The sequence below is a fragment of the Petaurus breviceps genome, unplaced genomic scaffold (genome assembly GCF_028583685.1).
Source record: "Petaurus breviceps papuanus isolate PSGF00001 unplaced genomic scaffold, PetGlider_PUasm1.0 90784, whole genome shotgun sequence".
Taxonomy (NCBI): Eukaryota; Metazoa; Chordata; class Mammalia; order Diprotodontia; family Petauridae; genus Petaurus; species Petaurus breviceps.
Genome location: NW_027187345.1, coordinates 8,034,239 through 8,053,483, shown reverse-complemented (window position 1 = coordinate 8,053,483; position 19,245 = coordinate 8,034,239). Strand labels below are relative to the sequence as shown.

The 19,245-nt window shown below is 37.1% G+C and overlaps 1 protein-coding gene across 3 annotated transcripts in view; it reads left to right on the top strand.

Annotated features, from left to right (window-relative positions):
• PLEKHG1 (pleckstrin homology and RhoGEF domain containing G1) overlaps nt 1-19,245 on the top strand; it is a 280,152-nt gene that overhangs the window by 100,774 nt on the left and 160,133 nt on the right. The gene's annotated exons all lie outside the window — the stretch shown is intronic.

Sequence of the window (19,245 nt, the reverse complement as noted above, 5' to 3'; positions counted from 1 at the left end):
TTTTTTAATATGATCCTTCAAAAGGAGCACAGTGACTCATGAATGCAAGAATCCATATAATCAGGAGAAGCTAGGTGGTACAGTGAACAGAGCACCAGCCCTGGAGTCAGGAGGACCTGAGTTCAAATTTGACCTCAGACACTTGACACACTTACTAGCTGTGTGACCTTGGGCAAGTCATTTAACCCCAATTGCCTTCCCTTCCCCCCTTAGTCCATATAATCCAAAATAGAGTAGTGTATTTTAAGATAAATTTCTAAGAGTATGGAAATGGGACAAGAAGTTGTCAATTTCATATTGGGTAGGGTGAAGTGAAGCTTCTTTTAAGGTTTTTCACTACCACTGCTGACTTTCATGTTTGCATCTTTCACTTCTTTCTTCTTTCCATCTAGCCTGCTTCCTTTCCTGCTTTTCTTAGCTCCCTCCCCTTTCCCCATCATCCCCTAAAATATATAGTGCCTTTTTGGCTGCATATATACACTGGGTCTATAAATCAAAGTAAAGAATCCTGTAATTCAACCACTAGTGGCAGGGGTGGTTTTTTTTTTAATCATTGGCTGTCTGACACCTAAGCAGGCATGGCATTAGTTTCTCAGGTAACAGAGAGGGAAATGCATATGGTGATATTATACTGAGTACTCAGTTTGAGGTAAGTGCTGGCGGAAGCATCCGAGTGAGTATGGAAGAGTCAAACAAATTGAGTTTGTCTACTCTCTGCTGATGCTGATCAACTGTAACCAGAGGCAGAACTAGGAATTTTTTTCCACCAGGACAGTTAAACAGGACAGTTCCACGGGCAGTAGAAAGTCCCAGAAGAAAGGGTTATGAATTTTTTTTCCTCAACCTACTTCCACCTTCCTTCCTACCCTATTACCCCCAGCATCAAATATCAAATTCTCTCCTTGGCTTTTAAAGTCCTTCAGACCTGGCCCTTCCTACATTTTCAGTTTTTTTACATCTTACTCCTCTCACTATGCTCCAGTGAAACTGGCCTCTTTCCAGTTCCTTGCATCATTATCACTGGCTATCCCCCCCCCCCCATGCCTAGAATTCTTTTCCTCTTCATCTCCTTTCTGGTTTCCTATAAGTGAACTAAAATTGTGCCCTTCTGTAAGAAGCCTTTCCAGATCCCACTTAATAGTAGTGCCTTCCCCCTGAGACTGTCTCTACTTTATCCTGTCTATGTCTTGTTGGTACAGAGTCATTTGCTGTCTTCCCATTAGACTGTGAGCTCCTTCAGGATGGGAATTGGTTTTGCCTTTCTTTGTATGCCCACCTCTTAGCACAGTGACTGGCAGGCTTAAGAAGTGTTTGTTGCCTAGTCCACAAGCATAGCCTAACCTTTCATTTTAAATCTAGACAGCACCAGGAGATGACTTCATTATTTGAAATGTGCTTGAATGTTTCACAGAATATGAGAGCTGGAAGACACCTCAATGTCAATGGTCATCCTGTCCAAACCATACCAAAGGAATACCTGCCATAACATACCCAAACAAAATGTTTGTCCAGTCCCTGCTTGAAGATATACAAGGAGGGTGAACCACCCATATCACAAGACAGTTCATTCCATTTGGGGACAGTTGTAATTGACTAACGTAATGACCAACAGTCTAGATTTTCACCATGTTGCAGAAAGAAACTAAAGATTAATTTGAATTCTGCCATTAACTGGCTTTTAAACAAATTGCTTAACTTCCCTCTGCCCTTGGATTTCCTTCTGAAGTATGGAGATGATTGAAACCTAATTCAACCGGATACCCTTTGAGTCAATTCATGTATATGGGTACTTTGAAGATGTAAAGCACTATGCAAATGAAAGCTATTATTGATGTTTATTTTGTTCTTTAGCTCTGTTTGTTCAAGTTACTGAGTGAAGGCAAACGGTTCTTCCAAGCACATTCTCAACATTATGAATGAGTTTACATTTGCCTTGAAATTTGGACAGTTTGAAAAGACTGTCAAGTTGCCCAGTGTAAACATACATATCATTGATTCCATATTTCCATAGCATTTTCTTTATTTCAGAGGAATAAGGAAAGATGTTTGCATTGTTTGTGTCATAGCCACTTTGAAGCATAGGCAAATATCTATTCTTTAGTATTCTGTTCCAAAGCCTTGACCCATCTCTTAAGTCACATGCAAACAAACTTGTCATGTGTGTGTTTTTTTAGATGAAATAATTGGGAATTGTTTATCCCATAAGATAGAATCATAGAATTTTAGACTTGATGATCTGGAGCAGGGTCCTTGTTTCTTTGTTCATTAAGAACGGTATCTCCCTATCTTACCCAGACTGGAAATACAGGGGTCACTCACATGCCCATCTCACTGCTGATCAGCATGGGAGCTCTGACCTGTTCCCTTTTTATCTGGGCAGGCTTACCTCTCTTGTTAGGCAAACTGGTAACCCCCCCTCCACCATGATCATGGGTACACTATATTAATGCCAGACAGGGCAGACACCCATCAGCAGAATTCCCAACATCAAGAGATCCACTCAGGCTTAAGAGAAGCAGAGATTACAGGTATGTGCCACTAGGCTGGTGAAAGGACTACTATGTGTCATGTATGTCATGACACATTTTTGTGTCACAGACCCTCTTGGTTATTTGGCATTGCCTCTGAAACTCTTTTCAGAATATTTTTAAATGAATAAAATAAAATACATAGGACAATAAAAGAATCCAATTATTTTGAAATAAAGATGTATTTTTTCCCAGAAACTCACAAGGAGTTCACAAACTCCTTAAAAATCAGTCCACGGAACTTAAGAATCTGCAGAGTGGAGGGACTAATATATTCATTTTACTGAGGTTAAAATTGATGACTGATGGTAGTGCAAACATATCTCATGTAACATTGGCCTGACCAACATCACTTCATGGAAGCCTTAATACATGTCTCAACAGTGTCCTGACTCCACTGGAGTAACTGGGAAATGAGCTCCTCCAAAGATTTAGCCCTGGATAATAGACAGCATAAACTTAAACCCTCTCTGTAGCCAGAACACACCATGATAAAATAGTCCAGGACTTGAAGTCTTTAGTGAAAGACTAGAAATCTGTCTAGAATTGTTTGCTTCCCCTATTTAACACCCCATCCTATCTGCAACTCTTGGTGCATTTTCTGGTCACATTGTATCTCTACAGATACCATTTTGGCTTGCCTAGGGCTTGACACATCACTTTCCAGGGTCTCCTGGTCCCTAATATGGCAACACCTAACACGGTTCTCCATGCCCTATGATCACAAACCCATCAGAGACAACCATTTCTCCTCCATTTTCTGGTGAAAAAAACACCTTCTCCAGGGAGTGACCCTCCTCAATCCTGTTGGGAAAACTCCTTTTTCTCACCTTATCCTCATCCCATTCATAACACATTTAGCAAGCTTGTTTTCCTGTCATTGGGCAAGAAATATCCAAAGGCCAACACCCATACCCAGAAAAATAGCTGGCTACAGTGCATCATAACCAAATGACATTCACCTAGAATTCTGTGGGCAATAGCTCTGTAACCAGACCTAGTGTATCTTGGACAAATTTCTCCTCTAGTTTTACCTTTTGTCGGTTTTCCCAGAACCAATTAATGAGGTCAGCATATTCCTGTGTGTTATGGATGTTTAAAAACATATATTCCTACTCTCCGCCCCTCAACCAACAAAACTAATTCAGAAACAGCCCAAGGTATATGTGGGAAGATAATTGAGTAGAGGGCAGAAAAAAAATGTATAATTTTTCAGGATTCTTTGTAAGTATTAGATTTCTGTTACATATAGACATTTTACTATGCAAGGAAGATGAAAATTCTTTGATATCTTTCAAAGTTTGATGGGAAGCAGAAAAAGATCCTATTGTGGATGGGTTCACCAAGGTTGAACATGCTTCTTCTCATCCTATGTCATTTTTGCCCATTTATTAGTATTTCTCTTTAACAGGAAGTCCACTGAACACATGGGAAACTTTCCTTGAGTTCTTTTAACAGCTCAGGGGTACCAAGGTAGCAAGAACTAGGGCTGTTCATCTACTATTTCTCAGTCTTGCAATATGCTCGGCCCCACCTCATTTTATAATTAGACAATGTCTTATTTTTTTTAACATAATCTGAAGAAAATATGTTGTCATCAAAAAAAAATTCCAGATCTAAATGGGCTCCTGGTGTTCTTCAATCCAAAATGTTCATTTTTCTTTTCATTTCTATACAGGTAGACTCACAAGAGGACCTATTTATGTGTAGCAAAGGATAAATAATTCAACATTTCCTGCTACATAGCAATTCAATGCTTATTTTTGTGGGTCCCCTCACCTCAAATTACATATTCTGCCAAGGTTTCTCACTTGTTAAAGCATTTAATTATTGTGTTTGGCGATCTTGGTTGGTTACAGTATATAAACAAATGCCTACTTCAAACATTCAAACTGTTTTTTTCATAGTCTGCCAGAATACAAAGCTATTTGATGTTTCAGTTTGGATGTTGTGTTTCTGATAATATAATTTGTGTCTGGAAAGAGAATTTGGAGGCACATCCGCCATTTTTAGATCTTCAGAAATTAACACCCCCTCCCCTAGCAGATGTTCTAATGACTGAAGTGAAGCCAGGTTATAATTGATTTTTATAAAAGAAAGGGAGGTAGGGCAAGAAGAGATGTCCAAGTAACATCATGTTAATCCAGAATTGTTTTAAAGTGAAGTATGTAATATAATTTGTTGCATTTGCATACAGATGAATAACCCAATAGATAATGAATGTTCATTTTATTCTTCCTAGTGTTGGTAACTGTTTAATGGATGCTTAAAATGAAAATGAATCATTTTAGCCCACTAAGGTACCATTTAATATTGATTGTCATAAACTAGTCAAACTATTACCTTCAATTAATGAGAACTTTTCTGTGTTCCGCCTTTAAGGCAAAAATAAAAATAAAACAAATTTATATCAGGTACTTCCTTAAAGCAAACAAACAAAAACCCTCCCAACTGTCTTGGGACATATTTAGCTAATTTCTTTTACCTTCTCTGTCTGCACTCCCATGCCATTAAAATGATGGCTCTGGAAGCAGTATAAGATCCTGAATCATTAGGATTTAGTTTTAGAAGGGACTATAAAGATGATTTAGCCCAGCCCATTTATTTTGTAGACAAGGAGAGCTGAAAAAGTGGTGAGTTTCCCAAGGTCACATTGGTAATTTATTAAAGCAGAAGCTATGCTTATGCATTTAGAAGGATTTTCAGCAAGGGTTGAAAAGGGGAGACGATTTAATGGAACCAGCATAAAAGTTGGAGTCCTGGTCTTGTATTTGCCACTGATTATGTGACACTCCATGCATCTCTCTGAACACTCTAAGCCTGTTTTTGTTTTTTGAGGGAGGAAGGCAAGGAAATTGGGGTTAAATGACTTGCCCAAGGTCACACAGCCAGTAAATGTGTCAAGTATCTGAGGTCAAATTTGAACTCAGGTCCTCCTGACTCCAAGGCTGGTGCTCTATTCATTGCATCACCTACCTGCCCCAAGCCACAGTTTTTAAGGAAGCTACAGTGGATAGAGTGCTGGGCTTGGAGTCAGGAAGACCTAAGCTACTTCATAGCTATGTGATCCTGGGCAAGTTACCTACCATCAGTCTGTCTCCGTTTTTTCAACTGTAAAATGGTGAGAAGAATAACTTTTAGAGGATCAAATAAGATAATATTTGTAAAGTGCTTAACAGTGCCAGGCACATTTGTTAAATTAATCACTTAAAAAATACTTGTTCCTCCCTTCTCACCTGTAAAAGAATGGGAATGATAATAGATGCCCTGCCTATGTCAGAGTTATTCTAAGCATAAGTAAAAACATCTTGGTGAACATGTGTTACAAAGTGTAATTGCTACAGCAATAAGGGATTATAACCAGAAAATTCCACTAACCCATGTATGCCATTTTCTGATAATCTGGGTTGATTTTTTACTATAGTGATTACTTTTTGTACCAGTGACCTGAGAGTTGTTATACTGCCCTGTGCTTCTCTTAAAACCTAACAGTATACCAGAAAGTGATTTAAGCAATGAGCAAGTTTTGGCTTCTTTTAATCAAAGGCCTATATATTTGAGATTGCTAAAAAAATCATCCTCAAGAGGATTATTGTGGTGTAGTCCTTACCTTTGATTCCCAATTGTGAAATACCAGATTTGGTCCTGAACTTTGTCCTGGAATGAGCTAGGATGATGGATTGTGCCCTGGATTTGGAGTCAGGAAGCCTAGGTTTGAATACCTACTCTCCCACTTACTTGTTTTGTGCTTTGGGGTAAGCCTCTTCACCTCCCCAAAGTTTATTTCTTCACCTTTATAATAAGGGGTTCAGACTAGATTAGCTATAAAGTACCTTCCAATGCTGAGTCTAGATTGAGATAATCACTTTACATATGAAAGAAAAACTTTCAGAAATAAGTATTTCTCATCACCGGGAGCAACATATACTTTTATTATCTTTGATGAAAAGCTATTATTCTAAACAAAAACAAAAACCCCATCCATTGGGATGACTCATTGAAATTCCTGAGCACAGCTGCCCTATACCTAAATAGATTTCATTAGTGTGGAAGTACTTTCCAACAGTGTAGGATTACAAAACCTCTACATCTTCTCATCTTATGTCATTCTTGCCCATACATTAGTATTTCTCTTTAACAGGAAATCCACTGAACACATGGGAAGCTTTCCTTGAGTTCTTTTAACAGCTCAGGGGTACCAAGGTAGCAAGAACCAGGGCTGTTCATCTACTGTCTCTCAGTCTTGCAACATGCCTGGCCCCACTTCATCTTATAATTAGACAATGTCTTATTGTTTTTAACATAATCTGAAGAAAATATGTTGTCATCAAAAAAAATTCCAGACTCATAATTTGGTAATTTTGGTTCTCCACATTTTCCAGATTTCCGACTCCACCCAACCTTCATCTTGATTTCTTATGTTTATTCAATCCAATAAATATTAATTACCTGAAGTGCTAAGTCCTGAAGATACAATATTGGTGGAATCTCTGCCCTCAGAAAGCTTACAATGTGGGGAATGAGTCATACAAAAAAAAGTTTGTTTATTTTTTTCTCTTAGTGGGAGAGCTGATGCATTGAAGATCATGGAAATGCTTCATAGATTAAGTTGGGAGTCTTTGTTTGGGGTTTTTTTTTTATTGACTGAGATGCAGCCTGGAATAATGGGTAGGGGACTGTCCTCAAAGCCAGAAAGACATAGGCTCAAAGACTTGCTTCTGACACATAGGGGCTCTGTGACTCTAGGCACATCATTTAACCTCTCAGTATTCTAGGCAACTCAAACAGATTTTTAAAAATCATCTTTTTAAACAGATGTTTTGTAACTGGGAGTTGAAATCCATGAACTTGATTTTTAAAAATGTAGATACATAACTATATTTCATTATAAATGGTTTCCTTTGTAATCCTATTTTATTTTATACATTTAGAAACATTATCATGAGAAAGGATTCATAGACTTTGCCAGACTCCTAAGGGACACAGCACAAAAATAGGCTAAAAATTCCTACTCTAAGACTATGCTGCAGAGAAGCTTCCAGCCAACCTTGGTAAGAAGGACTTCCCTTATCCAGGAGTTCCCGATACTGGTAAAAATCAGAGGTTTAGTCCCTAGCCCTGTCCCTTCATCTTGGTTTTATCTCACTGATATACCTGGGCTTTCTTCCTAGTCTATCAAATATGAAAATGGAAAAAAAATTGTTTGCACGTCTAGAAAACTTATCCAGGAATTTTAAAACAGTCTTTCTACTTATTAGCTACTTTTCCCCCCTACATTCTTTTAAAAGTTGGGGGTGAAGTTGTAAGAGGCTTGAGACTGTGAATATACCCTAGTTTAATGATCATGACTATGACCTCAGTTTGATAAAATTCCATATAGTAATTTTGAACAATGCTGTCTACAGTGAACTATGTGAACAGGATGGTTTGATTTGTTTCAGCTCTTGGGTTTTCCTTATAATTCCCTCTTTCTCATCCTCTGAGGACGTAAGAAATAGACCTAAGGGAAAAACAGCCTTTCATTAGTGTTGGCACCTGTAAAGGAAACTGGATTTACACATTGCTATTTAGCCAAGATCTGGCTGACTGTACCATAGCCTTCAATTAACCCTGCTGGAACATATAGATGAGCTGTGTGGTGAGTTTTTGTTTTCCCTTGTTAGTGGCATGGAGATAACATTTTCCATATACTCCTTTAGAGAGCATTTGATGCTAAATGTAGAAGAAGAAGTAGGAGATCCAGATCACTCTTCAGCCCTTAAATTTAGCCCCATGGAAATAGGACATCTGTTAAAATTCTGCACATCCTTTAAAGCCTAAAGCTTAAAGACACCTCCTCCTTAGAACTTCCTGGTTTCCCACCAATCAGGCCTCCCTCCTCTTACTCTACCCCCCCCAGACGTCACTTAGCATTTTATTTGTATCTCTAGTATGTACCTATTATATATTATTCTGTAATACTATTTTTGTCTAGTATGGTGTCATAAGGTAAGCTTTATGAGAGAAGTAACTATACCTGAATTTTATATTGCATATAGTAGGCATTTAATAAATTTTTGTTTAATTGAATTGCAGGGAGAAAGGCAATAGGAAAAAAGGATTCCCTAAAAACAGTAGCAACTGACAAATGATTCTAGAAGCCTGATGCAAGGAGGCAAGATGGTGCAAAGACATGTAATCCTCTTTTAAGTCAGCTGAGAACCATTTCTAATGAGTGAGGAATGTTAGTAAGTTAGGTATTCTTATATTAGAAACTTTCTGTATTCCTTTTGTCAGAATATGCCATTTTCCAGCCATTCTATATTTTTCTAAGAAAATCCATGTTTACTATAGATTTATGTAACTTTATATGTTATCCTGCCTTCTTTGACTTTAAATTCTTTCAGAACTGGCTTGTCTATAGGAGTTTAAAGTCAAACAACATTGGGTTTTAAAAAGGTAAATATATTATTTCTTCGTTGAAAAAGCAAATTCAGTCTCCTCCAATTAGAAACAAAAATGCAGCATTGCCTAAGCTCAGACACCAAGAATTCAAAAGAGTATTTAGAAGTTTAACTTAACTTCTGTCATAAATAACTCCATTTCTAAACAAAGGCATTGTTCCATTAGCAAACCAGTGTTAACCTTGGGACTCCTTGGTCAACTGAAGTTTTTACAAGCAGATTCATCTTGAGTTGCCCATTCTCTTTCAACCTAATTGTTGTAAATGGTAGGAATTATTTTGTGCAGACAAGGGATAAAGGCTAATCCAGGTCAATCAGTACCTTGTAATTTATCCACATACTTAGAGAAGAAAAAAAAAAGGTGTGTGGAGGAGAAGAGAGGAAGAAAGGGACTTTTAGAGTCCCTTCAGTGTATTCCTGTGCTGACCTAATGGAGAGTTTTAAAATTCTGAATAGAGTTCATGTTTCAGGGTAAAATTGCAAGTAACAAAGGCTGTGCTGGAGCAGATGACTATATTAAATTGCTGAGAGTGAGATTTTGTTAGAAAAACATCTGACGGCCAGTTGGCAAATGAGCTCATTATGAAGGAATAAAATATCTGGTGTATCTTTTAAACATATTAATAAAGTTGGATGGCATTATCTTTATTTGCATCTTCAAATTTGTCCTGTTACCTTACAATTCTCTTTACTAAAATAAAATCAGAATTATTATTGGTAGTTTTGACATTTGTATAGACATATAGGTTCAAAAATTGTTACTGATCAGATTAGGAGAGAAAAATGAATAATTAAATAAGAAGACTTTTTAAAAATAGGGTAAAATGGTAAAAGTTTAATTGATGAAAGTTAAAATCCTGGGGGGGGGTTTCATTGTTACTATAATCCTATTGTATAATAGAAAATAAATCACCCTAAAATCCTCTGCATTATTTCAAGAGATTGATTGGTATGCGACTCCACTTTCATAGTACTGGTATAATTTTTGATGGTTTCAGAAATTACCGGTATTTTTTACTATTTATATTACATCTCACCCTAGGTTTTAATTTTAAGAGTCTTATTTGGGGGTGCAGGGTGGAAGTGTTCAGGATTGTGATTTCATAAGGATTGGGAACTCACAGCGTGGAAAATCACCAAATCCATTAAAGCAGAAGGGCAATGTCTGAAATCTATGGATAGCTGTAACTTAGAGTTGTCTGTGCAGAAAGGTTAAAGATTTCCTTATGGCTACTTTACTAGTCTGTTTCAGAATTTGAACTTGAATGTTCCAGTAGAATGTCAGAATCTTGAATCTGGCTCTTTTTTGTTTGTAATCCTAACACAGTATCATCATCATCATCATCATCATCAGGCACTTAATGTTTATAGATTGATCATTTCCTGATACTGCATCTCTCTTATTAGTTGTAAATAAACATAAGACTATTAAATTCCTAGAGTGCTCAGAAAATACTGATCCCTGTGACAGCTAGGTGGCATAGTGGATAAACGCTGAACCTGGAGTCAGGAAGACCTGAGTTCAAATCCAAACCCACATATAGGACCCTGGGCAAGTCACTTAACACTGTTTGCCTCAGTTTCCTCCTCTGTGAAATGACCTAGAGAAGGAAATGGCAAACCTCTTCAGTATCTTTGCCAAGAAAACCCCAAATGAGTGTGCAATAAGAAACGAGGAGCAGATGGACTTCATATTTACCTGGAGAGGCTTATATGAACTGATGCTGAGTGAGAAGAGTAGAGCCAGGAGGAATTTGTACACAATTACAGACACAACGTATGTGTGTCAACCAACTTTGATAAACTGGACTCTTCTCAGCAATCCAGAGTCATAAGTCAACCCCAAAAAACTCATGATGGAGAGAGATGTTTACACCCAGAGAAAGAACTGAGTTTGAACCCAGATTGAAGCAAACTATCTGCTCTTTTTCTTTTTCTTGTTTGGTTTTGTTTCCTCTTTCCCATTCTTCATTCCATCTGATACAATCCTTTATAACCTGACTAATGCCATATGTGAAAGCATTTGCAGATACTATACTTGATTGTATGCCGCCATGGGGGAGGGGAGGAAGAGGGAGAGAAATTTGAAACTCAAGGAGTTGTGGTAATGAATCTTGTAAACTAAAAGTAAACAAATTAATAAAGACCCAAAAAAAAAAAAAAAGAAAGAAAAGAAAACCCCAAATGGAGTCACAAAGAGTTGGACATGACAGAAATTACTAAACAGCAATATCTAATGATGAAATATATTTTCTTTCTCTCAGTAGAGGCCCCAGAATGTACCATACCTTGTCAGAAGCAGTTGTATTGGTTGGTTTTGCTTAATTGGAATTATCCATTTTGTATAAAAGCAAAAATCACTGAACAATAACAACAAAGTTCCCACAGGGGTGGGAGGTAATTTTAAAACAATAATAGATGATACTTACATAGTACTATAAGGTTTACAAAGCACTTATCTACATTATTTCCTTTGTTCTTAACAATACCCTGGAAGGTACTTTATGCATTTTATTTCTTTCTGTATTTGATGGGACAGCCAAGCATCAGAAAAGATTGTGGTTCTTGCCTATGATCCCCTAGATACTCAGGCTGGATTTGAACCCTGTCCTCTAATAACTCCAACTCCTGCACTCTTTCTGCCATACCACATGGCCTCTAGACATCAAGATTATAATCCTATCATTTTAGAAAAACTTAGTATAATCACTAAGTAAAATAAATGCCAACAGTCCCCACTATTTCCTAAAAATCCTGTCCTTTGACTACCATTAAAGGATCTTTTTTACTCCATAGACACGGTCAGTGAGAGTTATGAGATTATATATGTAAAGTACTTTGCAAACCCTAAAAAGACTAAATAAGGGCTATTTATTTTAACTGGGGGTTAGGCTTCTGAGATGGAACCAGGATTCCCCAGTTCCCCTCAATAGGGATTAATTTTTTTTTCTAATTTCATAGTTGTATCCTTATTTTTCTTGAAAAAATAAATTAAAGGATGATTTATCCAAATAAAGGAAATAAAATGCCCAAGTCAAGATTTTCATCTAAAATACACTCATTTTTAATTTTTGGCCCTTAATTTTCCTCTTCTGTTGATTTATTTTTTAATTTATGGAATAAAACAAGCACTTCTATATCATAGTATAATAAAAAAAGATGATTGCACATGAAATTGCAAATCTACCATGTAAAACTTGCTATTACCTCCAAATATACAATTGTCGATTTCTTTTTTTTTCCTTTTCTTCTTTCTCCCCACTCCCAGAGATGGCCACCATTAGACACAAATAGTTACATACATACACACACATATACATATATATGTAAAATTATTCTATACATACTTTCATTTATCAGTTCTTTTTCTGGATGTAGATAGCATCTTTATGTGTCTCCTTAACCAAGCTTCCTGGTCACTTAAAGGTAAAAAAAAAAAAAAAGCCTGCTACTATAAAGTTGGAGTTCCACTGATACAATGGAATGGTCTGAAGACCATGTCAGGCCTGCTTACTAGACAGGTTTCTGTATGGCAATGAGGGGCTGAGTCAAGGGAAGTTAATTGCTACTTATTGTATAATCATGCTATGTTAAAACAAAGGTAATTGTTGTTAACGGTTTGTTGATTTATGAGTACCTCATTTCATCCCAAAATCATAACCTAAACTAACAGGGTGCTGCCCCTAACAGCTTCTGACCAAGATACTTAAAATCAAATTAATCATGACCATGGCCAACAATACATCCCACAAGTACATTTCCAGTAATAAGCCCATTATTATTTAAAATAGCAAAATTGCTCTCTAGGACCTGTAGATGGGGCATCAATGTTCTCTACATCTTCTTTTTTATATAGTATTTCTCAGGATACTATAAAAATGTACATGAGTATATAAAAATATGGTTACTGAATAATAAATTTTATTTTAATATTCTATGTAGGCTAAACATTGCATATTTAACAATAATTTTATTTGCCTCATTAAATGTAGAATGGTTCTTTCAGAGAGACTTGAATGATTCAGGTCTGTCTGCGAAAGTTGAAACTGGCTTTCTCTCTGGATAAATTTCTCTTTTACAAGCAGAAGCATCCAAATGTACTCTGCTGGCCTCAGAGCTAAGTTTAAAGTTCTGTAGTAGGCGTTTGTGATTGTGGTGTGGTCATGGTGCTCCCATAGAACATCATCAATCACAACATTCTTTCTTTTACTCCCTCCTAAAACTTCAATGTATTCAAAGCTAAGAGCAGATTTATTTGATTTCTGACCAAAATAATAGCACAAGGGACATCTAAGTGGTAACTCTCCTTCCCTACTGTCCACAGGGTTTACTTGATACTTTATTGACTGATGCTTTTGGAACATTCCAAGCTTGACCAGAAAGCATTTTTTTTTAAAAAGTTATCCAGCCCTTGTCACTGATTTAATAGAAATCTCCCACAGAATTGCTAACCCAGATTTGAAACTAATCTGAGAGTACATTCCATTGCTTTCCACCTTTTGTAAATTTGTTTAAAAAAAAGTTGAGAAGTGGGGTATACAAACCTTAATCTCAAATTAAAATGCAAAAGATGTAGCTGGTTTTAATAATAAGAGTATTTAGTAACACTACTAATCTGCTAGATTATTGATTTCCACAAATGGTCTCCTCCTACTCAAACCTGTACTTTATACTCATTCTCTTACAACTTTCTGCTATATTTGATAGTTAGATTCATAAAATCTTTAGAACTGTTAGGAACCACTAGACCAGTAGTATCAAACAATTTAGAAATTTAATAGAAACAAAAATTGATCTCTGTTGGCTACTTATTGTCTTAGAAAACTACAAATTGACATTATCCATGTTATAATGCATATTTATTTATTTTGTTATAATTCCCAATTACATTTTACCTGCACTGGGCAATTTTCCCAGCTGCATGGGGCTCACAGGCTCTTAGTTTGATACCTCTTATCTAGACCAACTTCTTCCCAAATGCATGAATACCCATTACAAGGTCTATGATACTTGATCATCTAGCCTCTACTCAAGCAATTCCAGTAAGAGACCTTGCCACCATACAAAGTAGTCCCATTTCTGGAACCGATGGAAATACTTGCTTGAATAATTTCAGTAGCCTTTTATGTGGTCTCTTTGTATCTCAAATACCCCCAATCTACCTGATTGACTAAGTAGATCTGAAATGTTGCCTTTCTTTGTTTCATTATTGCATTTTAAGTCAAGTTTTAATTCTTTAACTAGACATTCGAGGTGTCTCATCATTTGCCATCACTTTACCAATTCAACTTTATCTCATAACTCTCTCCAGCAGAGACCCTGTATACTCAGGCATCATACTGGTTCCCATCATAGCATTCACATACTATTGCCTTCATCTGACATGCCTTCCTCATTCATCTTTGCTAATCCAGATATTATGCTTCTTTCCAGGTCTTATTGGACCTTCTCATCCATAAAGCTGCCTCAGATTCCATCCTGTGATGATTCTTTTCTTCTCCAAATTATTGGAGCTCTTATCTGTCCTGTGCAGTCTCATACTTGGTTATATATTGCTACTGATTCTCTAGTTTCAAGAATGCATGCACAGTTTCTCCCACTATCTTAAAAGTGGAAAGCAGTCTTCTTTTTGTGTGTGTATCATCATGGTGCTGATCATTGAGATAATGCAAAATTTTAATAATGTAGATTTTCAACTGTCATGGAAATAAATTAAATCCAACTGGGAGTATCATCAGAGAATAGTTTGACTTCTGGGACTTTAAAATTCAGAGGAAAAGAACCACTTCTTTTTCCCAAGGTCTTTCCTTCAACATGAAGAATGCTGAGAAAATATTAAGCTACATTAAAGATACCACCGCTTTTACTATATTCAAGAGAAAAATGCCAAGAAATCTGACTTGAAGTAACAGTGTTGTAAATATGTCCATTTATGGCCAGCTGACAATATCCTAGACCGAGTTACTCTCAATATCCAGAATAGTGAAGTACATTGTTACTGACCAAGGGCTACTAGAATTTCAATATGACTTTAGCCTGTAATATATCTAGCCTTATCTTTATAGTGGTCAGATACAGGAGGAGAGTAAATAATAGCATCAAAACCTTTGTGGGTTTTGTTGGTATAAAATGCTTGTAAGCTTATAAGCTTAGACACCTGGTTTGCCTGCCCAGACAGGTGTTTACTGAACTCTTAAGAGTTACCTACCTAATAGATTCATAGCCAGCCATATCAGTTTTGATTGTGCATTGGTTTATTTCAAGAAAAGACATTGTAAGGCATAGAAAGTATACAACTGACAGTGTAGCCAGTCGGAGGACAAGTACATATCAACTAAGAAGAGGAGGGAAGGTTGGGGGAAATGACTGGCTACAATTCATCTCAATGTAGAAATCCATGATCATTTTTACTAATGCTTACACACTGCTGTGTTGTTAAAAACCAAAAGTGGAATGAGGCCCCTTAAGGAAATGATGAATTCCCCATCACCAGAGGTCTTCAAGCAAATGCTAATCTGTATGGTTATAGTAGGGATACTATACAAGTTCAATTATGAGTTAGAATAAGTAACCACTCGGGCCCCTTTGTCTCTGTTTCTATGATTCTAAAAGTAAGGAAAGTAATTAATGTATTTAGGGCTGTGTGAAGAAAATGAAATCGTCACTAACTTATCCGCACATTCTGTTCTGTCTTCTTCCAATTCGCTATCATAATTGAGAGCAACTAGAGTTAAATGTCTTTCTAATTCACCTTTACAATACCTGGTATAGTATGGTATGGTATAACATGCAAATTAGTGCTTGGGCTCAATCCATCTCCCTGGACTGAGGGAGTTTAGTGTTAATTTATAGACTATAGATTATTCACTGTGGTAAAAGGGAACAAATAGCAAATAGTAACTAACGCTTATTAATTGATATGGCTTCTAATGTTCTGTATTTTAAAAAAATCTAAAAGTTATAACTAGCTGAGAAAAACTTGGGTTTTACTTCTGAGTGCCAGAATGATGAGGGCAAACCGATTCTTCCTTGCCTATGGCAACTACTCTGCTCCTCACCTCAGGGTTCTCTCCTGAGTAGAGGCATTACCCCTAGGCTTCCATTGCTCTGTTGTGCCTCTTCTGGGGTCCATATTTCCCCCACAATCCCAAGTTGTATGTAGCCTAAACTCTCTGGGGGGTGGGTTGTAACTATTCCTGGTACAACTGTGCTAGCCAACTGACTTTGCATCCAAGGCAAGAATTCCTAGTTAATAACTCTGGTGGGCCCTGCTCAGTGTGGCCTCCTCATGGAGGGGCAGGGTGAAGAGGGGAAGAGAAGGAACTTTATTAGGAGACTGGTACTTTCTCTAATTATTTTTGTGTCCTTTAAATTTTCACAGTTGACTAATTGGCAGATTAGGTAATGAATCTCTAGTGCAATGCTTGGTAATGAAGTATAGTTCAAGGAAGTCCATTTGTATGAGCTGGAAAGGGTGGGGCTGACCTACAATATCAGAACATTACTCTTCTTCCTCTTCCTGACCATGCTTCCCATAGCAATAATGGTCATTACTCAACTTCCTGTCTGGAGAGTCCATATTTCCACCTGCTAAAACTAGCAAACTGAACAGCAGTATTCTCATTGTGTTGTTAAGCCTGAACCCTGATTTCATTCACTGAGACCTTTAAAGAGAATTTTAAAAAGTATAGATAACCATCAAGATCTTTCAGGAGCAACTATACCCTGGGGAATCTAAGGTCAAAGACAGCCATTTCTGAGGTGGAGGGATGGTGGTGCTGCCAGGCCAAAGCAAGGTTTTTATTCAGGTGAAATTAAATTAAAATAAATGTTAAAGACAGCTCTAATGGGAAGTCTGTGTCTCAAAAGGGCAACTGGGCCCTGAGATTGGAGGGAGGGAAGGGGAAAAGGATATTGTTAGGCAGTCAGTCCCAGTGTGGAAATCACAGGATCATAGATTCAAGGATAGAAGGGAGGTCAGAGGTCAGCTAATTCATTTTTTTTTTTTAAATTTTACCAAAGAAGAAACTGAGCTTCCAACCCTCCATTCTGAGTTACTCCAATTTCCAGGCTTGGTCCCTAATGGTACTTTCAATATTATGCTCATGTACCCATATTGCCACCTCTAGTTTGAAGTCTGAGATGATTTTTTTATGCTTATATATTCTTTTTCCACTCCTCATCAATGCTAAGGGAACTAAATGTCTTCTGATCCTTTGTAGAGCTCTCATCTCGTCTACATAGGTACTTCTTCCAATGATGTAAACAATAATACATCCACACCCTGTCTTTCTGTGCACTTCTTGCTGATGCCCTTTTGTAAATTTTCCACTGGGACAATCCTTTATTTAAGATGTGTCAAGTATGCCTTCGGTCAGTGGTACCCACAACACTCTTGAGTGCTGCCTGAATCAGATTAAAACATAATTGGGAAATATTTAACAAAATAAATTAAGAAGCAGTAAAACAGAGATAATGTTTTTTTTTTTAATTCAGAGATAATGTTAATATGTGGCTTTCTAAGTCAATATGCAGGCCAGTTATGTGGTACAGTGGACAAAGTGCCAGGACTGGAGTCAGGAAGACTTCTCCTCTTGAGCTCAAATCTGACCTCAGACACTTACTGCTATATGACCCTGGGCAAGTCACTTGACCCTGTTTGCCTCAGTTTCCTCATCTGTAAAATGAGCTGCAGAAGGAAATGGCAAACCATTCCAGTATTTTTGCCAAGAAAACCCAAAAGGGATCACAAAAAATTGTAAACAACTGAACAACAAGTTAATATGCAGGCCATAAAGATCATTATATGTGGTTTAGGTGCCCATGTCTATTTGAGTTTGATATTAATGCTCCAATTTTTTTTTACGTTTTTTTATGTGGACTATCAGTTATCTTTTGTTCTTGTTACATGACCAAAACTACATGCTTTTCCAGTCATACATCTGTCTGATAACATCTTTTATACCATTTCTCTTGTGTAATTCTTGACTGATAATGTGTTACAGCCTATGTACACCTATTATACACCTCTTAATTTGCCTTTTCAGTAACCCACAACTTTGATTCTTGAAAGGAGATTCTGTTTCATGACTTGGAGCTGTAAAGCATCACCAGAAGAATTTTGTTGTTTTAAAAATGGGTCCTTGTTTCAGAGGTACATTTGGGACCATTAAAGGCCCCATTTTTAAAACCACAAATTCTCCAAAGGTCATGTAGCTCTCTATCTTCCTTTTCATTTCTCACTCCAGATCATTGGCTAATGTCTATCCAACAGAGTTCCGTGACTTATTTAGCCAACTGCATATCCTAGCCTGGATAATAGTCATTCTTTATCCATGTTTTTTCCAGCGTGAATGGACAACACATTTATTGTTGATAAAAGTATGAGAGAGGAATAGAAAGGCTTTTACAAGCTATATTGCTGCAGAACACATCTTTGTACTCACAGGTAACTAAAAGACCTAGAGAACACAGATTCCCACTATAGTTATCATTTGTTAATGATTTTTTAAAAAATCATTTGATTAGTAAAGCAAAATATTGATTAAATGGCTCTTCACCAGCAAGCCCTTAAGCAACAAGATGGCCCCTAAGCATTAGTGAAAACAATATGGTGGCTTGAAAGATTGACAACAGAGATAACTTTGTTTAAACTTTTTTTTATTAATACCCATTGAGGAATAAAACAGGGAGCCCTATCCTTGCCAAAGGCATTTGATACTGTCATGGAGGCAGGTTGGTGGTACAATGGAAAGGGCCCTGGACCTGAAGTCAGGAAGTCCTGAAGTCAGGAAGACCTGAGTTCAAATGTGAGCTCAGACACTTTCTAGCTGTGTGACTCTGGGCAAGTCATTTAAACCCTGTTTGCCTCAGTCTCCTCAACTGTGAGTTGGGGATCATAATAACACATACCTCACAGGGTTATTGTGAGGATAAAATAAAATAATGCTTGTATTTAGCACAGTGTCTAGCACATAGAAGAAACTTAATAAATGGTTATTCCCTTCTCTCCCCTCCCCTGCACATTTTGTCTAGTACAGCATCCCAACACAAGAGGGATTCCCTGCAGATAGCGTCAAGGTCTTCCAGATGTTCCTACTTGTGTTGACTACATGAAACCCAGGATGCATCACAAAGCTTCTTTAACATTTCCCATCACTCTAAATTTGCTAATTAAGACAAAGTAAACAACAAATTAAGGGGAAATTTTAAAATAGAACTGTAACAGATTTGTTTCATCACAACTGCATGTGATCATTTTGTCTTAGCTGGAA